The 20,083-nt window shown below is 46.3% G+C and overlaps 9 non-coding genes across 9 annotated transcripts; all 9 read left to right on the top strand.

Moving 5' to 3' along the window:
• Positions 1-982: 982 nt before the first annotated feature.
• LOC130335626 (U2 spliceosomal RNA) lies at positions 983-1,172 on the top strand. The gene has a single exon (XR_008877223.1). It is a non-coding gene; the product is annotated as a U2 spliceosomal RNA (small nuclear RNA).
• A 2,092-nt stretch (positions 1,173-3,264) lies between these two features.
• LOC130335657 (U2 spliceosomal RNA) lies at positions 3,265-3,455 on the top strand. Its single transcript, XR_008877235.1, has one exon. It is a non-coding gene; the product is annotated as a U2 spliceosomal RNA (small nuclear RNA).
• Positions 3,456-5,549: 2,094 nt separating this feature from the next.
• On the top strand, positions 5,550-5,741 carry LOC130335625 (U2 spliceosomal RNA). Its single transcript, XR_008877222.1, has one exon. It is a non-coding gene; the product is annotated as a U2 spliceosomal RNA (small nuclear RNA).
• A 2,104-nt stretch (positions 5,742-7,845) lies between these two features.
• On the top strand, positions 7,846-8,036 carry LOC130335656 (U2 spliceosomal RNA). The gene has a single exon (XR_008877234.1). It is a non-coding gene; the product is annotated as a U2 spliceosomal RNA (small nuclear RNA).
• Positions 8,037-10,125: 2,089 nt separating this feature from the next.
• Positions 10,126-10,316, top strand: LOC130335617 (U2 spliceosomal RNA). Its single transcript, XR_008877215.1, has one exon. It is a non-coding gene; the product is annotated as a U2 spliceosomal RNA (small nuclear RNA).
• A 2,087-nt stretch (positions 10,317-12,403) lies between these two features.
• Positions 12,404-12,594, top strand: LOC130335616 (U2 spliceosomal RNA). Its single transcript, XR_008877214.1, has one exon. It is a non-coding gene; the product is annotated as a U2 spliceosomal RNA (small nuclear RNA).
• A 2,088-nt stretch (positions 12,595-14,682) lies between these two features.
• Positions 14,683-14,873, top strand: LOC130335655 (U2 spliceosomal RNA). Its single transcript, XR_008877233.1, has one exon. It is a non-coding gene; the product is annotated as a U2 spliceosomal RNA (small nuclear RNA).
• A 2,084-nt stretch (positions 14,874-16,957) lies between these two features.
• On the top strand, positions 16,958-17,148 carry LOC130335644 (U2 spliceosomal RNA). Its single transcript, XR_008877231.1, has one exon. It is a non-coding gene; the product is annotated as a U2 spliceosomal RNA (small nuclear RNA).
• A 2,093-nt stretch (positions 17,149-19,241) lies between these two features.
• Positions 19,242-19,432, top strand: LOC130335632 (U2 spliceosomal RNA). The gene has a single exon (XR_008877226.1). It is a non-coding gene; the product is annotated as a U2 spliceosomal RNA (small nuclear RNA).
• Positions 19,433-20,083: the final 651 nt, after the last annotated feature.

Raw genomic sequence — 20,083 nt, 5'->3', positions numbered from 1 at the left:
TAAGAGGAAGAGAAGGGAAAAAAAAGGTGGAAATGGGTTTAAAAGTGATTTCGGCGGAGAAATATATATATATATATATATATATATATATATATATATATATATGCGCACACACACACATAGATATAAAACGTATTCTCCGTTGAGATATTGCAGCCGCTGCTGTGTCCAGGCCCAGGAGCCTTAGCACTGTGCTGTGATGTCACTCAATACCACTGACATCACTAGGTGTAAACAACATCTTCTCCTTTGCTGTGGTATGTGACTATGGAGCTGTTTTGGTGATGTCGTCTATTACGGCCTTCATAGAAGCAACAGGAGATTGTTGCATCCATCTTGAACCCTCAGAACTACAGTGCTATGATGTCACTCACTTCCACAGGCCTTGCAGAGTGTAAACAACAACAACCCAGCTTTGTTGTGTATGTAACCAAAGGGATTTGTGATGTCACCTAGAACCTTCACAGCAGCGACAGCTTTATGAGGAGCATCAGCACTGCTCTGCCTGAGGCAGAACCATCACCGCCATAGGTTGTCAAATAACCCGGATTTAACCCACACAGGTAAGTCCAATGGGGTGCAGGCATGTCCTCTATGCTTACAGCTTCCCGTGGGTGTTGGTTTGATACCGTTTGGGGGACAGCCAAGGAGGCATCTGCAGGCAACAAAGGTAGGTGTGTGCTTGTGTGTGTGTTTCCTATGCAGATCCTAAGCCCAGTGTCACATGCAAGTAGGAGGAGTAAGAAGGGTTCCTGGCAAATCCGGGTATGGATTGCATTTAAAAAGGCCCCGTGGGAGTGCAATGGGCCCCTGTCTTGCTGCTTAGCAATAATGGTATGGGTTTAGGTTCTGCTGTGTGTACTGGTGGTTGACTGCCCCCAGCCCAGAGTGTGCATGGAAAATTGTCTGGCAGCCTCCCTGACATGCAAGCAGTGATAGTGCCCATGAAGGGGACCTTGTTGGGCCCGCCCCTTTCACGGTTATCGCTTCTCGGCCTTTTGGCTAAGATCAAGTGTAGTATCTGTTCCTTATCAGTTTAATATCTGATACGTCCCCTATCTGGGGACCATATATTAAATGGATTTTGAGAACGGGGGCCGATTTCGAAGCTTGCTTCCGTCGCCCTATGCATTGACCGATATGGCAGTATCTTCGGGTACAGTGCACCACCCCCTTACAGGGTTAAAAAGAAAGATTCCTACTTTCATTGCTACCTGCTTGCTGGCTAGCCAGCTAGCCAGCCCTGTGGGCCTTGCTGCTGCTGCAGCCAAAAAACAAAAGGTGGTGCTGCTGCTGCTTCTGCTGCTTCTGCTTCTGCTTGTGTCTGGCCCCTGTTGGAGCGGCCAGGCACAGGACTTCTGCTGCTGCTGACTAAATGGCCTCCTTAATTGGATCATTTGAGTAGCCAGCACACCTGTGCAGGTAGGGCATGACTGATAGCAGCTGCCTTGATAGCGGGTGGGTGCTGAATGTTCCTAATTGACAAAATAAGATAATGCTTATGAAGAAATATAGAAATCTCATCCCTTCCCCCAATATCGCGCCACACCTCTACCCCTTAATTCCCTGGTTGAACGTGATGGACATATGTCTTTTTTCGACCGTACTAACTATGTAACTATGTAACATAACATGGGGGGGGGGGGGGGTCTCCTGGCTGTTCACACAGGTGTGTCATTGCTGTACATTGACCATGCATTGCTTCTGTGGTATTGCAAAGGCAAAGACAAATGCTTCCAGCCATCCATTGCACTAATGGATTGGTCATCAGCTGGCTGTCTATGTCCCGCATCAATATAGACCAAAGTACAGAGGGTTAGGCTATGCTATTGTGCACCTACCTGATGCATCAGAAGGTGCGAGGCCCTTGCTAAATTCTGTGCACAGACTTTGAGATCTATGCTTTAGACTGTATCTAAACCTGCTCCAACATGGACTGACATTCTGGCCTACTTTCAGCCGATGCGACTTGTCTGTCGCTGAACAGTCGCTTTTTATGTATTCAGCACCTATGTATAATGTTGTAAAAATGCTCTAGAAGCTAAAGTCGCAGAAATGTCACACATATTTGGCCTGCAACTTTCTGTGCGACAAATTCAGACAGGAAAAATCAGTATAAATCCTTAGAAAATTATCCCCCAGTGTCTCCATCTGCTGGCGGTATTGAATAAGCATTGCTGCACTGATGGGGTATGCATTAGACGAAAAAAAAGAAGAAAAAGAAGAATAATACGCCCAGAAAAGAGGCGAAAAGGAGAAAAACGTAAAAAAACGTGAAAAAAAAGTAAGAGGAAGAGAAGGGAAAAAAAGGTGGAAATGGGTTTAAAAGTGATTTCGGCGGAGAATATATATATATATATATATATATATATATATATATATATATATATATGCGCACACACACACATAGATATAAACGTATTCTCCGTTGAGATATTGCAGCCGCTGCTGTGTCCAGGCCCAGGAGCCTTAGCACTGTGCTGTGATGTCACTCAATACCACTGACATCACTAGGTGTAAACAACATCTCTCCTTTGCTGTGTATGTGACTATGGAGCTGTTTGGTGATGTCGTCTATTACGGCCTTCATAGAAGCAACAGGAGATTGTTGCATCCATCTTGAACCCTCAGAACTACAGTGCTATGATGTCACTCACTTCCACAGGCCTTGCAGAGTGTAAACAACAACAACCCAGCTTTGTTGTGTATGTAACCAAAGGGATTTGTGATGTCACCTAGAACCTTCACAGCAGCGACAGCTTTATGAGGAGCATCAGCACTGCTCTGCCTGAGCAGAACCATCACCGCCATAGGTTGTCAAATAACCCGGATTTAACCCACACAGGTAAGTCCAATGGGGTGCAGGCATGTCCTCTATGCTTACAGCTTCCCGTGGGTGTTGGTTTGATACCGTTTGGGGACAGCCAAGGAGGCATCTGCAGGCAACAAAGGTAGGTGTGTGCTTGTGTGTGTGTTTCCTATGCAGATCCTAAGCCCAGTGTCACATGCAAGTAGGAGGAGTAAGAAGGGTTCCTGGCAAATCCGGGTTATGGATTGCATTTAAAAAGGCCCCGTGGGAGTGCAATGGGCCCCTGTCTTGCTGCTTAGCAATAATGGTATGGGTTTAGGTTCTGCTGTGTGTACTGGTGGTTGACTGCCCCCCAGCCCAGAGTGTGCATGGAAAATTGTCTGGCAGCCTCCCTGACAGCAAGCAGTGATAGTGCCCATGAAGGGGACCTTGTTGGGCCCGCCCCTTTCACGGTTATCGCTTCTCGGCCTTTTGGCTAAGATCAAGTGTAGTATCTGTTCTTATCAGTTTAATATCTGATACGTCCCCTATCTGGGGACCATATATTAAATGGATTTTTGAGAACGGGGGCCGATTTCGAAGCTTGCTTCCGTCGCCCTATGCATTGACCCGATATGGCAGTATCTTCGGGTACAGTGCACCACCCCCTTACAGGGTTAAAAAGAAAGATTCCTACTTTCATTGCTACCTGCTTGCTGGCTAGCCAGCTAGCCAGCCCTGTGGGCCTTGCTGCTGCTGCAGCCAAAAAACAAAAGGTGGTGCTGCTGCTGCTTCTGCTGCTTCTGCTTCTGCTTGTGTCTGGCCCCTGTTGGAGCGTCCAGGCACAGGACTTCTGCTGCTGCTGACTAAATGGCCTCCTTAATTGGATCATTTGAGTAGCCAGCACACCTGTGCAGGTAGGGCATGACATGATAGGCAGCTGCCTTGATAGCGGGTGGGTGCTGAATGTTCCTAATTGACAAAATAAGATTAATGCTTATGAAGAAATATAAAATCTCATCCCTTCCCCAATATCGCGCCACACCCCTACCCCTTAATTCCCTGGTTGAACGTGATGGACATATGTCTTTTTTCGACCGTACTAACTATGTAACTATGTAACATAACATGGGGGGGGGGGGGGGGGGTCTCCTGGCTGTTCACACAGGTGTGTCATTGCTGTACATTGACCATGCATTGCTTCTGTGGTATTGCAAAGGCAAAGACAAATGCTTCCAGCCATCCATTGCACTAATGGATTGGTCATCAGCTGGCTGTCTATGTCCCGCATCAATATAGACCAAAGTACAGAGGGTTAGGCTATGCTATTGTGCACCTACCTGATGCATCAGAAGGTGCGAGGCCCTTGCTAAATTCTGTGCACAGACTTTGAGATCTATGCTTTAGACTGTATCTAAACCTGCTCCAACATGGACTGACATTCTGGCCTACTTTCAGCCGATGCGACTTGTCTGTCGCTGAACAGTCGCTTTTTATGTATTCAGCACCTATGTATAATGTTGTAAAAATGCTCTAGAAGCTAAAGTCGCAGAAATGTCACACATATTTGGCCTGCAACTTTCTGTGCGACAAATTCAGACAGGAAAAATCAGTATAAATCCTTAGAAAATTATCCCCCAGTGTCTCCATCTGCTGGCGGTATTGAATAAGCATTGCTGCACTGATGGGGTATGCATTAGACGAAAAAAAAGAAGAAAAAGAAGAATAATACGCCCAGAAAAGAGGCGAAAAGGAGAAAAACGTAAAAAAACGTGAAAAAAAAGTAAGAGGAAGAGAAGGGAAAAAAAGGTGGAAATGGGTTTAAAAGTGATTTCGGCGGAGAAATATATATATATATATATATATATATATATATATATATATATATATGCGCACACACACACATAGATATAAACGTATTCTCCGTTGAGATATTGCAGCCGCTGCTGTGTCCAGGCCCAGGAGCCTTAGCACTGTGCTGTGATGTCACTCAATACCACTGACATCACTAGGTGTAAACAACATCTCTCCTTTGCTGTGTATGTGACTATGGAGCTGTTTGGTGATGTCGTCTATTACGGCCTTCATAGAAGCAACAGGAGATTGTTGCATCCATCTTGAACCCTCAGAACTACAGTGCTATGATGTCACTCACTTCCACAGGCCTTGCAGAGTGTAAACAACAACAACCCAGCTTTGTTGTGTATGTAACCAAAGGGATTTGTGATGTCACCTAGAACCTTCACAGCAGCGACAGCTTTATGAGGAGCATCAGCACTGCTCTGCCTGAGCAGAACCATCACCGCCATAGGTTGTCAAATAACCCGGATTTAACCCACACAGGTAAGTCCAATGGGGTGCAGGCATGTCCTCTATGCTTACAGCTTCCCGTGGGTGTTGGTTTGATACCGTTTGGGGACAGCCAAGGAGGCATCTGCAGGCAACAAAGGTAGGTGTGTGCTTGTGTGTGTGTTTCCTATGCAGATCCTAAGCCCAGTGTCACATGCAAGTAGGAGGAGTAGAAGGGTTCCTGGCAAATCCGGGTTATGGATTGCATTTAAAAAGGCCCCGTGGGAGTGCAATGGGCCCCTGTCTTGCTGCTTAGCAATAATGGTATGGGTTTAGGTTCTGCTGTGTGTACTGGTGGTTGACTGCCCCCCAGCCCAGAGTGTGCATGGAAAATTGTCTGGCAGCCTCCCTGACAGCAAGCAGTGATAGTGCCCATGAAGGGGACCTTGTTGGGCCCGCCCCTTTCACGGTTATCGCTTCTTCGGCCTTTTGGCTAAGATCAAGTGTAGTATCTGTTCTTATCAGTTTAATATCTGATACGTCCCCTATCTGGGGACCATATATTAAATGGATTTTTGAGAACGGGGGCCGATTTCGAAGCTTGCTTCCGTCGCCCTATGCATTGACCCGATATGGCAGTATCTTCGGGTACAGTGCACCAACCCCTTACAGGTTAAAAAGAAAGATTCCTACTTTCATTGCTACCTGCTTGCTGGCTAGCCAGCTAGCCAGCCCTGTGGGCCTTGCTGCTGCTGCAGCCAAAAAACAAAAGGTGGTGCTGCTGCTGCTTCTGCTGCTTCTGCTTCTGCTTGTGTCTGGCCCCTGTTGGAGCGTCAGGCACAGGACTTCTGCTGCTGCTGACTAAATGGCCTCCTTAATTGGATCATTTGAGTAGCCAGCACACCTGTGCAGGTAGGGCATGGACATGATAGGCAGCTGCCTTGAATAGCGGGTGGGTGCTGAATGTTCCTAATTGACAAAATAAGATTAATGCTTATGAAGAAATATAAAATCTCATCCCTTCCCCAATATCGCGCCACACCCCTACCCCTTAATTCCCTGGTTGAACGTGATGGACATATGTCTTTTTTCGACCGTACTAACTATGTAACTATGTAACATAACATGGGGGGGGGGGGGGGGGGGGGGTCTCCTGGCTGTTCACACAGGTGTGTCATTGCTGTACATTGACCATGCATTGCTTCTGTGGTATTGCAAAGGCAAAGGACAAATGCTTCCAGCCATCCATTGCACTAATGGATTGGTCATCAGCTGGCTGTCTATGTCCCGCATCAATATAGACCAAAGTACAGAGGGTTAAGGCTATGCTATTGTGCACCTACCTGATGCATCAGAAGGTGCGAGGCCCTTGCTAAATTCTGTGCACAGACTTGAGATCTATGCTTTAGACTGTATCTAAACCTGCTCCAACATGGACTGACATTCTGGCCTACTTTCAGCCGATGCGACTTGTCTGTCGCTGAACAGTCGCTTTTTATGTATTCAGCACCTAGGTATAATGTTGTAAAAAATGCTCTAGAAGCTAAAGTCGCAGAAATGTCACACATATTTGGCCTGCAACTTTCTGTGCGACAAATTCAGACAGGAAAAATCAGTATAAATCCTTAGAAAATTATCCCCCAGTGTCTCCATCTGCTGGCGGTATTGAATAAGCAATGCTGCACACTGATGGGGTATGCATTAGACGAAAAAAAAGAAGAAAAGAAGAATAATACGCCCAGAAAGAGGCGAAAAGGAGAAAAACGTAAAAAAACGTGAAAAAAAAGTAAGAGGAAGAGAAGGGAAAAAAAGGTGGAAATGGGTTTAAAAGTGATTTCGGCGGAGAAATATATATATATATATATATATATATATATATATATATATATAATATATGCGCACACACACACATAGATATAAACGTATTCTCCGTTGAGATATTGCAGCCGCTGCTGTGTCCAGGCCCAGGAGCCTTAGCACTGTGCTGTGATGTCACTCAATACCACTGACATCACTAGGTGTAAACAACATCTCTCCTTTGCTGTGTATGTGACTATGGAGCTGTTTGGTGATGTCGTCTATTACGGCCTCATAGAAGCAACAGGAGATTGTTGCATCCATCTTGAACCCTCAGAACTACAGTGCTATGATGTCACTCACTTTCCACAGGCCTTGCAGAGTGTAAACAAACAACAACCCAGCTTTGTTGTGTATGTAACCAAAGGGATTTGTGATGTCACCTAGAACCTTCACAGCAGCGACAGCTTTATGAGGAGCATCAGCACTGCTCTGCCTGAGCAGAACCATCACCGCCATAGGTTGTCAAATACCCGGATTTAACCCACACAGGTAAGTCCAATGGGGTGCAGGCATGTCCTCTATGCTTACAGCTTCCCGTGGGTGTTGGTTTGATACCGTTTGGGGACAACCAAGGAGGCATCTGCAGGCAACAAAGGTAGGTGTGTGCTTGTGTGTGTGTTTCCTATGCAGATCCTAAGCCCAGTGTCACATGCAAGTAGGAGGAGTAAGAAGGGTTCCTGGCAAATCCGGGTTATGGATTGCATTTAAAAAGGCCCCGTGGGAGTGCAATGGGCCCCTGTCTTGCTGCTTAGCAATAATGGTATGGGTTTAGGTTCTGCTGTGTGTACTGGTGGTTGACTGCCCCCCAGCCCAGAGTGTGCATGGAAAATTGTCTGGCAGCCTCCCTGACAGCAAGCAGTGATAGTGCCCATGAAGGGGACCTTGTTGGGCCCGCCCCTTTCACGGTTATCGCTTCTCGGCCTTTTGGCTAAGATCAAGTGTAGTATCTGTTCTTATCAGTTTAATATCTGATACGTCCCCTATCTGGGGACCATATATTAAATGGATTTTTGAGAACGGGGGCCGATTTCGAAGCTTGCTTCCGTCGCCCTATGCATTGACCCGATATGGCAGTATCTTCGGGTACAGTGCACCACCCCCTTACAGGGTTAAAAAGAAAGATTCCTACTTTCATTGCTACCTGCTTGCTGGCTAGCCAGCTAGCCAGCCCTGTGGGCCTTGCTGCTGCTGCAGCCAAAAAACAAAAGGTGGTGCTGCTGCTGCTTCTGCTGTTTCTGCTTGTGTCTGGCCCCTGTTGGAGCGTCCAGGCACAGGACTTCTGCTGCTGCTGACTAAATGGCCTCCTTAATTGGATCATTTGAGTAGCCAGCACACCTGTGCAGGTAGGGCATGACATGATAGGCAGCTGCCTTGATAGCGGGTGGGTGCTGAATGTTCCTAATTGACAAAATAAGATTAATGCTTATGAAGAAATATAAAATCTCATCCCTTCCCCAATATCGCGCCACACCCCTACCCCTTAATTCCCTGGTTGAACGTGATGGACATATGTCTTTTTTCGACCGTACTAACTATGTAACTATGTAACATAACATGGGGGGGGGGGGGGGGGGTCTCCTGGCTGTTCACACAGGTGTGTCATTGCTGTACATTGACCATGCATTGCTTCTGTGGTATTGCAAAGGCAAAGACAAATGCTTCCAGCCATCCATTGCACTAATGGATTGGTCATCAGCTGGCTGTCTATGTTCCGCATCAATATAGACCAAAGTACAGAGGGTTAGGCTATGCTATTGTGCACCTACCTGATGCATCAGAAGGTGCGAGGCCCTTGCTAAATTCTGTGCACAGACTTTGAGATCTATGCTTTAGACTGTATCTAAACCTGCTCCAACATGGACTGACATTCTGGCCTACTTTCAGCCGATGCGACTTGTCTGTCGCTGAACAGTCGCTTTTTATGTATTCAGCACCTATGTATAATGTTGTAAAAATGCTCTAGAAGCTAAAGTCGCAGAAATGTCACACATATTTGGCCTGCAACTTTCTGTGCGACAAATTCAGACAGGAAAAATCAGTATAAATCCTTAGAAAATTATCCCCCAGTGTCTCCATCTGCTGGCGGTATTGAATAAGCATTGCTGCACTGATGGGGTATGCATTAGACGAAAAAAAAGAAGAAAAAGAAGAATAATACGCCCAGAAAAGAGGCGAAAAGGAGAAAAACGTAAAAAAACGTGAAAAAAAAGTAAGAGGAAGAGAAGGGAAAAAAAGGTGGAAATGGGTTTAAAAGTGATTTCGGCGGAGAAATATATATATATATATATATATATATATATATATATATATATATATGCGCACACACACACATAGATATAAACGTATTCTCCGTTGAGATATTGCAGCCGCTGCTGTGTCCAGGCCCAGGAGCCTTAGCACTGTGCTGTGATGTCACTCAATACCACTGACATCACTAGGTGTAAACAATATCTCTCCTTTGCTGTGTATGTGACTATGGAGCTGTTTGGTGATGTCGTCTATTACGGCCTTCATAGAAGCAACAGGAGATTGTTGCATCCATCTTGAACCCTCAGAACTACAGTGCTATGATGTCACTCACTTCCACAGGCCTTGCAGAGTGTAAACAACAACAACCCAGCTTTGTTGTGTATGTAACCAAAGGGATTTGTGATGTCACCTAGAACCTTCACAGCAGCGACAGCTTTATGAGGAGCATCAGCACTGCTCTGCCTGAGCAGAACCATCACCGCCATAGGTTGTCAAATAACCCGGATTTAACCCACACAGGTAAGTCCAATGGGGTGCAGGCATGTCCTCTATGCTTACAGCTTCCCGTGGGTGTTGGTTTGATACCGTTTGGGGACAGCCAAGGAGGCATCTGCAGGCAACAAAGGTAGGTGTGTGCTTGTGTGTGTGTTTCCTATGCAGATCCTAAGCCCAGTGTCACATGCAAGTAGGAGGAGTAAGAAGGGTTCCTGGCAAATCCGGGTTATGGATTGCATTTAAAAAGGCCCCGTGGGAGTGCAATGGGCCCCTGTCTTGCTGCTTAGCAATAATGGTATGGGTTTAGGTTCTGCTGTGTGTACTGGTGGTTGACTGCCCCCCAGCCCAGAGTGTGCATGGAAAATTGTCTGGCAGCCTCCCTGACAGCAAGCAGTGATAGTGCCCATGAAGGGGACCTTGTTGGGCCCGCCCCTTTCACGGTTATCGCTTCTCGGCCTTTTGGCTAAGATCAAGTGTAGTATCTGTTCTTATCAGTTTAATATCTGATACGTCCCCTATCTGGGGACCATATATTAAATGGATTTTTGAGAACGGGGGCCGATTTCGAAGCTTGCTTCCGTCGCCCTATGCATTGATCCGATATGGCAGTATCTTCGGGTACAGTGCACCACCCCCTTACAGGGTTAAAAAGAAAGATTCCTACTTTCATTGCTACCTGCTTGCTGGCTAGCCAGCTAGCCAGCCCTGTGGGCCTTGCTGCTGCTGCAGCCAAAAAACAAAAGGTGGTGCTGCTGCTGCTTCTGCTGCTTCTGCTTGTGTCTGGCCCCTGTTGGAGCGTCCAGGCACAGGACTTCTGCTGCTGCTGACTAAATGGCCTCCTTAATTGGATCATTTGAGTAGCCAGCACACCTGTGCAGGTAGGGCATGACATGATAGGCAGCTGCCTTGATAGCGGGTGGGTGCTGAATGTTCCTAATTGACAAAATAAGATTAATGCTTATGAAGAAATATAAAATCTCATCCCTTCCCCAATATCGCGCCACACCCCTACCCCTTAATTCCCTGGTTGAACGTGATGGACATATGTCTTTTTTCGACCGTACTAACTATGTAACTATGTAACATAACATGGGGGGGGGGGGGGGGGGGGTCTCCTGGCTGTTCACACAGGTGTGTCATTGCTGTACATTGACCATGCATTGCTTCTGTGGTATTGCAAAGGCAAAGACAAATGCTTCCAGCCATCCATTGCACTAATGGATTGGTCATCAGCTGGCTGTCTATGTCCCGCATCAATATAGACCAAAGTACAGAGGGTTAGGCTATGCTATTGTGCACCTACCTGATGCATCAGAAGGTGCGAGGCCCTTGCTAAATTCTGTGCACAGACTTTGAGATCTATGCTTTAGACTGTATCTAAACCTGCTCCAACATGGACTGACATTCTGGCCTACTTTCAGCCGATGCGACTTGTCTGTCGCTGAACAGTCGCTTTTTATGTATTCAGCACCTATGTATAATGTTGTAAAAATGCTCTAGAAGCTAAAGTCGCAGAAATGTCACACATATTTGGCCTGCAACTTTCTGTGCGACAAATTCAGACAGGAAAAATCAGTATAAATCCTTAGAAAATTATCCCCCAGTGTCTCCATCTGCTGGCGGTATTGAATAAGCATTGCTGCACTGATGGGGTATGCATTAGACGAAAAAAAAGAAGAAAAAGAAGAATAATACGCCCAGAAAAGAGGCGAAAAGGAGAAAAACGTAAAAAAACGTGAAAAAAAAGTAAGAGGAAGAGAAGGGAAAAAAAGGTGGAAATGGGTTTAAAAGTGATTTCGGCGGAGAAATATATATATATATATATATATATATATATATATATATATATGCGCACACACACACATAGATATAAACGTATTCTCCGTTGAGATATTGCAGCCGCTGCTGTGTCCAGGCCCAGGAGCCTTAGCACTGTGCTGTGATGTCACTCAATACCACTGACATCACTAGGTGTAAACAACATCTCTCCTTTGCTGTGTATGTGACTATGGAGCTGTTTGGTGATGTCGTCTATTACGGCCTTCATAGAAGCAACAGGAGATTGTTGCATCCATCTTGAACCCTCAGAACTACAGTGCTATGATGTCACTCACTTCCACAGGCCTTGCAGAGTGTAAACAACAACAACCCAGCTTTGTTGTGTATGTAACCAAAGGGATTTGTGATGTCACCTAGAACCTTCACAGCAGCGACAGCTTTATGAGGAGCATCAGCACTGCTCTGCCTGAGCAGAACCATCACCGCCATAGGTTGTCAAATAACCCGGATTTAACCCACACAGGTAAGTCCAATGGGGTGCAGGCATGTCCTCTATGCTTACAGCTTCCCGTGGGTGTTGGTTTGATACCGTTTGGGGACAGCCAAGGAGGCATCTGCAGGCAACAAAGGTAGGTGTGTGCTTGTGTGTGTGTTTCCTATGCAGATCCTAAGCCCAGTGTCACATGCAAGTAGGAGGAGTAAGAAGGGTTCCTGGCAAATCCGGGTTATGGATTGCATTTAAAAAGGCCCCGTGGGAGTGCAATGGGCCCCTGTCTTGCTGCTTAGCAATAATGGTATGGGTTTAGGTTCTGCTGTGTGTACTGGTGGTTGACTGCCCCCCAGCCCAGAGTGTGCATGGAAAATTGTCTGGCAGCCTCCCTGACAGCAAGCAGTGATAGTGCCCATGAAGGGGACCTTGTTGGGCCCGCCCCTTTCACGGTTATCGCTTCTCGGCCTTTTGGCTAAGATCAAGTGTAGTATCTGTTCTTATCAGTTTAATATCTGATACGTCCCCTATCTGGGGACCATATATTAAATGGATTTTTGAGAACGGGGGCCGATTTCGAAGCTTGCTTCCGTCGCCCTATGCATTGACCCGATTTGGCAGTATCTTCGGGTACAGTGCACCACCCCCTTACAGGGTTAAAAAGAAAGATTCCTACTTTCATTGCTACCTGCTTGCTGGCTAGCCAGCTAGCCAGCCCTGTGGGCCTTGCTGCTGCTGCAGCCAAAAAACAAAAGGTGCTGCTGCTGCTGCTTCTGCTGCTTCTGCTTGTGTCTGGCCCCTGTTGGAGCGTCCAGGCACAGGACTTCTGCTGCTGCTGACTAAATGGCCTCCTTAATTGGATCATTTGAGTAGCCAGCACACCTGTGCAGGTAGGGCATGACATGATAGGCAGCTGCCTTGATAGCGGGTGGGTGCTGAATGTTCCTAATTGACAAAATAAGATTAATGCTTATGAAGAAATATAAAATCTCATCCCTTCCCCAATATCGCGCCACACCCCTACCCCTTAATTCCCTGGTTGAACGTGATGGACATATGTCTTTTTTCGACCGTACTAACTATGTAACTATGTAACATAACATGGGGGGGGGGGGGGGGGTCTCCTGGCTGTTCACACAGGTGTGTCATTGCTGTACATTGACCATGCATTGCTTCTGTGGTATTGCAAAGGCAAAGACAAATGCTTCCAGCCATCCATTGCACTAATGGATTGGTCATCAGCTGGCTGTCTATGTCCCGCATCAATATAGACCAAAGTACAGAGGGTTAGGCTATGCTATTGTGCACCTACCTGATGCATCAGAAGGTGCGAGGCCCTTGCTAAATTCTGTGCACAGACTTTGAGATCTATGCTTTAGACTGTATCTAAACCTGCTCCAACATGGACTGACATTCTGGCCTACTTTCAGCCGATGCGACTTGTCTGTCGCTGAACAGTCGCTTTTTATGTATTCAGCACCTATGTATAATGTTGTAAAAATGCTCTAGAAGCTAAAGTCGCAGAAATGTCACACATATTTGGCCTGCAACTTTCTGTGCGACAAATTCAGACAGGAAAAATCAGTATAAATCCTTAGAAAATTATCCCCCAGTGTCTCCATCTGCTGGCGGTATTGAATAAGCATTGCTGCACTGATGGGGTATGCATTAGACGAAAAAAAAGAAGAAAAAGAAGAATAATACGCCCAGAAAAGAGGCGAAAAGGAGAAAAACGTAAAAAAACGTGAAAAAAAAGTAAGAGGAAGAGAAGGGAAAAAAAGGTGGAAATGGGTTTAAAAGTGATTTCGGCGGAGAAATATATATATATATATATATATATATATATATATATATATATATATGCGCACACACACACATAGATATAAACGTATTCTCCGTTGAGATATTGCAGCCGCTGCTGTGTCCAGGCCCAGGAGCCTTAGCACTGTGCTGTGATGTCACTCAATACCACTGACATCACTAGGTGTAAACAACATCTCTCCTTTGCTGTGTATGTGACTATGGAGCTGTTTGGTGATGTCGTCTATTACGGCCTTCATAGAAGCAACAGGAGATTGTTGCATCCATCTTGAACCCTCAGAACTACAGTGCTATGATGTCACTCACTTCCACAGGCCTTGCAGAGTGTAAACAACAACAACCCAGCTTTGTTGTGTATGTAACCAAAGGGATTTGTGATGTCACCTAGAACCTTCACAGCAGCGACAGCTTTATGAGGAGCATCAGCACTGCTCTGCCTGAGCAGAACCATCACCGCCATAGGTTGTCAAATAACCCGGATTTAACCCACACAGGTAAGTCCAATGGGGTGCAGGCATGTCCTCTATGCTTACAGCTTCCCGTGGGTGTTGGTTTGATACCGTTTGGGGACAGCCAAGGAGGCATCTGCAGGCAACAAAGGTAGGTGTGTGCTTGTGTGTGTGTTTCCTATGCAGATCCTAAGCCCAGTGTCACATGCAAGTAGGAGGAGTAAGAAGGGTTCCTGGCAAATCCGGGTTATGGATTGCATTTAAAAAGGCCCCGTGGGAGTGCAATGGGCCCCTGTCTTGCTGCTTAGCAATAATGGTATGGGTTTAGGTTCTGCTGTGTGTACTGGTGGTTGACTGCCCCCCAGCCCAGAGTGTGCATGGAAAATTGTCTGGCAGCCTCCCTGACAGCAAGCAGTGATAGTGCCCATGAAGGGGACCTTGTTGGGCCCGCCCCTTTCACGGTTATCGCTTCTCGGCCTTTTGGCTAAGATCAAGTGTAGTATCTGTTCTTATCAGTTTAATATCTGATACGTCCCCTATCTGGGGACCATATATTAAATGGATTTTTGAGAACGGGGGCCGATTTCGAAGCTTGCTTCCGTCGCCCTATGCATTGACCCGATATGGCAGTATCTTCGGGTACAGTGCACCACCCCCTTACAGGGTTAAAAAGAAAGATTCCTACTTTCATTGCTACCTGCTTGCTGGCTAGCCAGCTAGCCAGCCCTGTGGGCCTTGCTGCTGCTGCAGCCAAAAAACAAAAGGTGGTGCTGCTGCTGCTTCTGCTGCTTCTGCTTGTGTCTGGCCCCTGTTGGAGCGTCCAGGCACAGGACTTCTGCTGCTGCTGACTAAATGGCCTCCTTAATTGGATCATTTGAGTAGCCAGCACACCTGTGCAGGTAGGGCATGACATGATAGGCAGCTGCCTTGATAGCGGGTGGGTGCTGAATGTTCCTAATTGACAAAATAAGATTAATGCTTATGAAGAAATATAAAATCTCATCCCTTCCCCAATATCGCGCCACACCCCTACCCCTTAATTCCCTGGTTGAACGTGATGGACATATGTCTTTTTTCGACCGTACTAACTATGTAACTATGTAACATAACATGGGGGGGGGGGGGGGGGTCTCCTGGCTGTTCACACAGGTGTGTCATTGCTGTACATTGACCATGCATTGCTTCTGTGGTATTGCAAAGGCAAAGACAAATGCTTCCAGCCATCCATTGCACTAATGGATTGGTCATCAGCTGGCTGTCTATGTCCCGCATCAATATAGACCAAAGTACAGAGGGTTAGGCTATGCTATTGTGCACCTACCTGATGCATCAGAAGGTGCGAGGCCCTTGCTAAATTCTGTGCACAGACTTTGAGATCTATGCTTTAGACTGTATCTAAACCTGCTCCAACATGGACTGACATTCTGGCCTACTTTCAGCCGATGCGACTTGTCTGTCGCTGAACAGTCGCTTTTTATGTATTCAGCACCTATGTATAATGTTGTAAAAATGCTCTAGAAGCTAAAGTCGCAGAAATGTCACACATATTTGGCCTGCAACTTTCTGTGCGACAAATTCAGACAGGAAAAATCAGTATAAATCCTTAGAAAATTATCCCCCAGTGTCTCCATCTGCTGGCGGTATTGAATAAGCATTGCTGCACTGATGGGGTATGCATTAGACGAAAAAAAAGAAGAAAAAGAAGAATAATACGCCCAGAAAAGAGGCGAAAAGGAGAAAAACGTAAAAAAACGTGAAAAAAAAGTAAGAGGAAGAGAAGGGAAAAAAAGGTGGAAATGGGTTTAAAAGTGATTTCGGCGGAGAAATATATATATATATATATATATATATATATATATATATATATGCGCACACACACACATAGATATAAACGTATTCTCCGTTGAGATATTGCAGCCGCTGCTGTGTCCAGGCCCAGGAGCCTTAGCACTGTGCTGTGATGTCACTCAATACCACTGACATCACTAGGTGTAAACAACATCTCTCCTTTGCTGTGTATGTGACTATGGAGCTGTTTGGTGATGTCGTCTATTACGGCCTTCATAGAAGCAACAGGAGATTGTTGCATCCATCTTGAACCCTCAGAACTACAGTGCTATGATGTCACTCACTTCCACAGGCCTTGCAGAGTGTAAACAACAACAACCCAGCTTTGTTGTGTATGTAACCAAAGGGATTTGTGATGTCACCTAGAACCTTCACAGCAGCGACAGCTTTATGAGGAGCATCAGCACTGCTCTGCCTGAGCAGAACCATCACCGCCATAGGTTGTCAAATAACCCGGATTTAACCCACACAGGTAAGTCCAATGGGGTGCAGGCATGTCCTCTATGCTTACAGCTTCCCGTGGGTGTTGGTTTGATACCGTTTGGGGACAGCCAAGGAGGCATCTGCAGGCAACAAAGGTAGGTGTGTGCTTGTGTGTGTGTTTCCTATGCAGATCCTAAGCCCAGTGTCACATGCAAGTAGGAGGAGTAAGAAGGGTTCCTGGCAAATCCGGGTTATGGATTGCATTTAAAAAGGCCCCGTGGGAGTGCAATGGGCCCCTGTCTTGCTGCTTAGCAATAATGGTATGGGTTTAGGTTCTGCTGTGTGTACTGGTGGTTGACTGCCCCCCAGCCCAGAGTGTGCATGGAAAATTGTCTGGCAGCCTCCCTGACAGCAAGCAGTGATAGTGCCCATGAAGGGGACCTTGTTGGGCCCGCCCCTTTCACGGTTATCGCTTCTCGGCCTTTTGGCTAAGATCAAGTGTAGTATCTGTTCTTATCAGTTTAATATCTGATACGTCCCCTATCTGGGGACCATATATTAAATGGATTTTTGAGAACGGGGGCCGATTTCGAAGCTTGCTTCCGTCGCCCTATGCATTGACCCGATATGGCAGTATCTTCGGGTACAGTGCACCACCCCCTTACAGGGTTAAAAAGAAAGATTCCTACTTTCATTGCTACCTGCTTGCTGGCTAGCCAGCTAGCCAGCCCTGTGGGCCTTGCTGCTGCTGCAGCCAAAAAACAAAAGGTGGTGCTGCTGCTGCTTCTGCTGCTTCTGCTTGTGTCTGGCCCCTGTTGGAGCGTCCAGGCACAGGACTTCTGCTGCTGCTGACTAAATGGCCTCCTTAATTGGATCATTTGAGTAGCCAGCACACCTGTGCAGGTAGGGCATGACATGATAGGCAGCTGCCTTGATAGCGGGTGGGTGCTGAATGTTCCTAATTGACAAAATAAGATTAATGCTTATGAAGAAATATAAAATCTCATCCCTTCCCCAATATCGCGCCACACCCCTACCCCTTAATTCCCTGGTTGAACGTGATGGACATATGTCTTTTTTCGACCGTACTAACTATGTAACTATGTAACATAACATGGGGGGGGGGGGGGGGGGTCTCCTGGCTGTTCACACAGGTGTGTCATTGCTGTACATTGACCATGCATTGCTTCTGTGGTATTGCAAAGGCAAAGACAAATGCTTCCAGCCATCCATTGCACTAATGGATTGGTCATCAGCTGGCTGTCTATGTCCCGCATCAATATAGACCAAAGTACAGAGGGTTAGGCTATGCTATTGTGCACCTACCTGATGCATCAGAAGGTGCGAGGCCCTTGCTAAATTCTGTGCACAGACTTTGAGATCTATGCTTTAGACTGTATCTAAACCTGCTCCAACATGGACTGACATTCTGGCCTACTTTCAGCCGATGCGACTTGTCTGTCGCTGAACAGTCGCTTTTTATGTATTCAGCACCTATGTATAATGTTGTAAAAATGCTCTAGAAGCTAAAGTCGCAGAAATGTCACACATATTTGGCCTGCAACTTTCTGTGCGACAAATTCAGACAGGAAAAATCAGTATAAATCCTTAGAAAATTATCCCCCAGTGTCTCCATCTGCTGGCGGTATTGAATAAGCATTGCTGCACTGATGGGGTATGCATTAGACGAAAAAAAAGAAGAAAAAGAAGAATAATACGCCCAGAAAAGAGGCGAAAAGGAGAAAAACGTAAAAAAACGTGAAAAAAAAGTAAGAGGAAGAGAAGGGAAAAAAAGGTGGAAATGGGTTTAAAAGTGATTTCGGCGGAGAAATATATATATATATATATATATATATATATATATATATATATATATATATGCGCACACACACACATAGATATAAACGTATTCTCCGTTGAGATATTGCAGCCGCTGCTGTGTCCAGGCCCAGGAGCCTTAGCACTGTGCTGTGATGTCACTCAATACCACTGACATCACTAGGTGTAAACAACATCTCTCCTTTGCTGTGTATGTGACTATGGAGCTGTTTGGTGATGTCGTCTATTACGGCCTTCATAGAAGCAACAGGAGATTGTTGCATCCATCTTGAACCCTCAGAACTACAGTGCTATGATGTCACTCACTTCCACAGGCCTTGCAGAGTGTAAACAACAACAACCCAGCTTTGTTGTGTATGTAACCAAAGGGATTTGTGATGTCACCTAGAACCTTCACAGCAGCGACAGCTTTATGAGGAGCATCAGCACTGCTCTGCCTGAGCAGAACCATCACCGCCATAGGTTGTCAAATAACCCGGATTTAACCCACACAGGTAAGTCCAATGGGGTGCAGGCATGTCCTCTATGCTTACAGCTTCCCGTGGGTGTTGGTTTGATACCGTTTGGGGACAGCCAAGGAGGCATCTGCAGGCAACAAAGGTAGGTGTGTGCTTGTGTGTGTGTTTCCTATGCAGATCCTAAGCCCAGTGTCACATGCAAGTAGGAGGAGTAAGAAGGGTTCCTGGCAAATCCGGGTTATGGATTGCATTTAAAAAGGCCCCGTGGGAGTGCAATGGGCCCCTGTCTTGCTGCTTAGCAATAATGGTATGGGTTTAGGTTCTGCTGTGTGTACTGGTGGTTGACTGCCCCCCAGCCCAGAGTGTGCATGGAAAATTGTCTGGCAGCCTCCCTGACAGCAAGCAGTGATAGTGCCCATGAAGGGGACCTTGTTGGGCCCGCCCCTTTCACGGTTATCGCTTCTCGGCCTTTTGGCTAAGATCAAGTGTAGTATCTGTTCTTATCAGTTTAATATCTGATACGTCCCCTATCTGGGGACCATATATTAAATGGATTTTTGAGAACGGGGGCCGATTTCGAAGCTTGCTTCCGTCGCCCTATGCATTGACCCGATATGGCAGTATCTTCGGGTACAGTGCACCACCCCCTTACAGGGTTAAAAAGAAAGATTCCTACTTTCATTGCTACCTGCTTGCTGGCTAGCCAGCTAGCCAGCCCTGTGGGCCTTGCTGCTGCTGCAGCCAAAAAACAAAAGGTGGTGCTGCTGCTGCTTCTGCTTGTGTCTGGCCCCTGTTGGAGCGTCCAGGCACAGGACTTCTGCTGCTGCTGACTAAATGGCCTCCTTAATTGGATCATTTGAGTAGCCAGCACACCTGTGCAGGTAGGGCATGACATGATAGGCAGCTGCCTTGATAGCGGGTGGGTGCTGAATGTTCCTAATTGACAAAATAAGATTAATGCTTATGAAGAAATATAAAATCTCATCCCTTCCCCAATATCGCGCCACACCCCTACCCCTTAATTCCCTGGTTGAACGTGATGGACATATGTCTTTTTTCGACCGTACTAACTATGTAACTATGTAACATAACATGGGGGGGGGGGGGGGGGGGGGTCTCCTGGCTGTTCACACAGGTGTGTCATTGCTGTACATTGACCATGCATTGCTTCTGTGGTATTGCAAAGGCAAAGACAAATGCTTCCAGCCATCCATTGCACTAATGGATTGGTCATCAGCTGGCTGTCTATGTCCCGCATCAATATAGACCAAAGTACAGAGGGTTAGGCTATGCTATT

This window comes from Hyla sarda, unplaced genomic scaffold, assembly GCF_029499605.1.
Source record: "Hyla sarda isolate aHylSar1 unplaced genomic scaffold, aHylSar1.hap1 scaffold_455, whole genome shotgun sequence".
NCBI lineage: Eukaryota > Metazoa > Chordata > Amphibia > Anura > Hylidae > Hyla > Hyla sarda.
This window is presented reverse-complemented; position numbering and strand designations above follow the sequence as displayed.